Genomic DNA, 4561 nt, shown 5'->3' on the forward strand with positions numbered 1-4561 from the left:
GGATGATTTTGGGGACTAAAGGCCCTCCTGCCTGGGCGCCCCGTAGCAACCACGTGGAGCACCTTCTGTCCTAGTTCGTAAGCGAACCGAGACTAAAGGTTTTGGGCTTTAGTCCCAGTTCCAGAACCAGGACAAATGGGCCTTTTTCTACTAGTGGAGACCGATCAAATATATATCATCTTGTCCCTCTACATGAAGAAAACACGTTGTTTCATCTCAAATGATAAACCATTTCTTTCAAGTAATCATTGGTTTAAGTATGAATATATGCAGTTAATCCTGCAGTAAAGGAGGCTATTATTCCAAAAAAGGGCGAATACAATCAATTATTACTAAGGATTTCATCTTTGGACCAGAAGCAAGCAAGAGGTGGAATACCACAAAGAGAAAGTGTACCCATAAAAAAAGTAGTTCTTGTGATTGGAATGTATTTTCTTAAACCGCCCATAAGAACCATATTCTGACTTTTATCTGGTGAATATCCAACAAGAGGTTCCATTGAATGAATAACGGATCCAGATCCCAAGAACAATAAAGCTTTTGAATAAGCATCCAATGTAATAAAGCACCTTCATAAGAACCCATTGTAGAATAGGCTAAGCTTATTTTTAATAGATCCTAAGAATAGTGTTATTGTACCTACTAAAGTAACAAAAATCATTATCAAAGGTAAATATGTGAAAAGAGGAAGAAGTCGAGCTAGAAGGCGTGTATAAGAGCTGAAATAGGAGTGGGTCCTTCCATAGCATCGGGTAACCATACGTGAAGAGAGAATTGTGTGGATTTCGCAACTGCACCAAGGAATAATAAAAAGCACGCAAAGTAGTAAGTAAAGAGTTAATTCCATTATTAGGAATCCAGTTATTATCTATTTTAAACAAATCCCTAAACTCTAAACTACCTGTTATCCAAGAAAACCTAAAATTCCTAATAATAGACCAAAGTCCCCTACACGATTAGTTACAAAAGCTTTTTACAAGCACTCGCTACGATTGGTCGTGTAAACCAAAAACCTATCAATAAATAAGAACACATTCCCATGAGTTTCCAAAAAAAATTGTATCAAATTGGAGCTAGTAACCAATCCCAACATGGAAGTATTGAAAAAACTTGTATAAACAAAAAAATCTCAAGTATCCTTCATCGTGAGACATATAACCATCACTATAAATAAAACCAGGATTCCTACAATAGTAATTAGTATTAACATAATAGAAATAAGTGGGTCAATCAAGTATCCAAATTCTAAAGAAAAATAATTATTAACGGTCCAAGACCATTGATATTGATAGATCAAACTTCCATTTATTTGTTGAATAGACAGTTGAACTGAGAATACCATAGGAGTAAAACACAAGGAAAAGCCCATATGCGATGAAGATTTTTTGTTGTTGTCGGAATAAGACTAAGGCCAAATTCCATTGACATAATAACTGTAAGTGGGAGAAGACCCGTGCATATCTTTACTTCAATTTTTATCTCTTTACCAAACCAATTCTTATCTCTTTGACATAATAAGAAAAGAAGTTGCAATTTTTTACTTCAATTTTTCTATAAAATTGTTTCCGATTTACCAAACCAATTCTTATCTCTTTCTGGAAGAATAAATAAAAAGAATAAGAAAAAATACTAAAATTCTTAATTTTTCTAAACTTTATCTCATTGGAATAATTAAAAATTAAGAATGGGTTTAGTTGGGTAAATTCAAAAGGTTAATAAAATAACTAGGTAACGAAGTTATTTTATTAAATAAAAAAGATATTTATAAAAATAAAAAAAGTTGAATCAATTTACTCTCTATTCATAATTCATTTTTATATATTTCTTTAAAACAAAAACAAAACAACTCTCTTGTTCCATAATAAACTGATTGAGTGAATTCCAATGAAAACCTATGTTTATAAGAAATTATCGAATAGTCCTTACTACGTATAGAACTAAAATCCTAATGACTATAAATTACCTAAGTTTTATAATGTCTTGTTTAGGAGACTCAGTATTTTCTGTTTTGATTGGAATTCCTTTCCTTTACGAAATACCATTTTGAACTTAATTAACTATTTTATATGGAGTATACTTGATATATAAATAGATTTAAATGACAAACTCTTCTATATATTCTATATTATTAAGAAACAAGTATAAAATATGTAAAGAAAAATGTTAAAAATTTCTTGTCTTATCTGCATTAGACAAAATGAAGTAAAAAATAATCCAAAATTTAAGTATCTTTCAGTATCTAAGTATAAATACTAATAAAAAGAAGAAAGAATGATTGATTTGCAGCAATAGATGTCTTTCACATACAACTAGAAAAAAAGTAATTTCCTTTTTGAATGGCAGTTCCAAGAAAACATACTTCAATATCAAAAAAGTGTATTCGTAAAAATATTTGGAAGAAAAAAACTTATTTTTTCCATAGTACAATCTTATTCTTTAGTAAAATCACAATCATTTTTGAGCGGTAGTGAGCATCCAAAACCAAAGGGTTTTTCTGGGCAACAAACAAATAATAAGATTTTGGAATAATATGAATTGACTTATCAAAAAAAATCCAATTATTTAATAATTTTTATTTTTCTTTGAATGTACTTTTATGTGTCGAATTACTCGGTACAATATTCTTAGAACAAACCCGTCTTATATGAAAGGAAAGAATGAATCTATGGTTTCATCACCAAACCTGGTAGAACGCCACGGACTTTTACTTTTTTTTGATTACATCTATGAATACAATTCATATTGAATTTCACATGTTTTTTAATGCTCATATAATGCTACATTATTGTTGTGGTGTGTTGGCTTGTGTTTGTATCAGGTTGTTGTGGATCTTTGCTTTATATATAAAGCGGGGCGAAAGCCTTTTTTGGTAATGCTACATGACATTGCTTTGTATACAAAGCGGGGGAAACCCTTTTTCGGTAATGCTACATGATTGTTCAAAAGTAGCTAGTCCTCTTAAAGTAACAAGATAATTGTTGTTGCAGGGCACATACTCATACACTAAGCTGTTGCTGTCACATGTCTGGTACAATGTAATCACATCACTCATCTAAAAAAACACTGGCTTCAGTGATGTTCTAGTACAAAATGACACTGCTCAAGTACAAAATGGTACTGGGGTACAAAGAACTTCCGCAAGAGTTCCAACACACAAAAACCAGTAGTAAAATCACCATTGGAATGAATAAAATGTATGAAATCTGTTGCACACAAAGGGATTTATCTCTAAACTATATACGCTAACCATATCTTACAACAGATAATCAATTCAGAAACACAAGAAATGCAAGTTAACATCCAAGAGGAAAATAGAGGGGAAAAGGGCGCCATCTTTAAAAAGGTGCACAACAAAACCATTTATCATGTACAAAAACTAAACACTACATCGGCTAGATTTCAAGTCTTGCATGCACAAAACTAATTAACAAGCTAACCATCTAAGTAAACTAGAATGCCATGAGCTACAAAATTCAGAAGGTGAATATATATAAAATAAAAAGGAGGTAAATGCAGCTCCCTCCACATTTTCACATCCGGGCTTGGGACCGGCAAAGGCAGTGTTAAACCACACCAACACCAATCATTCAGCATAGCATACAGGCCACACCATCAATCAAATGCAACATTCACACAAACACACACACGAGTCACATACACACAAGCAAATGCAACATTCACACACACACACACAGAGTCACACACAGTCAGACATACACACAGTCACACAGTCAGACATACACACAGTCACACAGTCACACAGTCAGAGACACACACAGTGGAGCGCTTGCACACAAGAAACAGAGATAGATAGGAGCACATCACATGCACACGGTCACACACACAATGGAGCGCTTCCACACAAGAAACAGAAAGAAATAGACAGACTGGGACACAAACAGAAAGCTAATACATGCAAGAACAATGTAAATTCAGAAAGCTATAAAAAATTCTAGAATCTGAATGAGTAAACTTATTTCTCTAGAGGGGTGAGGGTGATTCATATCTCCGTTCCTGAAAATAGGAAGCTAGTTAAAGGCTGATTAAGTGATGATCATACCATAAGTAATTATTCATGTGTGTATATCAAAGTTATCAAGGAATCAAGGATTCAGTATAAAACAAGTCAAACAAACTGATCAAAATTCATACTCTTGACCATTTTAAAGGATAGAAACTTACCGATGATTCTGTGTATCTTGCAACTCCAATAATTCACTTGGTTTTTCGTCTTTGACTTTAGCTATAGGTGAGAAGAACTAAGAACAAATAGAAGTTACACAAATACAAGTACACAAATGGAAGTAACCAGTGTGTTAAAACTTAGCAAACATCCCATGTTTCTCTTGAATGGACGGGGAAAATGCATTCAGCAAACCATAAAAATAGAACAATCAGAAGAATACCTCTCTCAACATTGCTTGCCTATACATCCAGGACTTTGAAATTAGACCATTTTGTTGGTCCATACTTGCTTACAAGATCAATAATTTTGTCATCTTCCTGTAGAAAAAATATCATAAATATAACTGTAAAATTTGCAAAAGTATGTTTTTCACGA

Source organism: Triticum urartu, chromosome 6, assembly GCF_003073215.2.
Source record: "Triticum urartu cultivar G1812 chromosome 6, Tu2.1, whole genome shotgun sequence".
Taxonomy (NCBI): domain Eukaryota; kingdom Viridiplantae; phylum Streptophyta; class Magnoliopsida; order Poales; family Poaceae; genus Triticum; species Triticum urartu.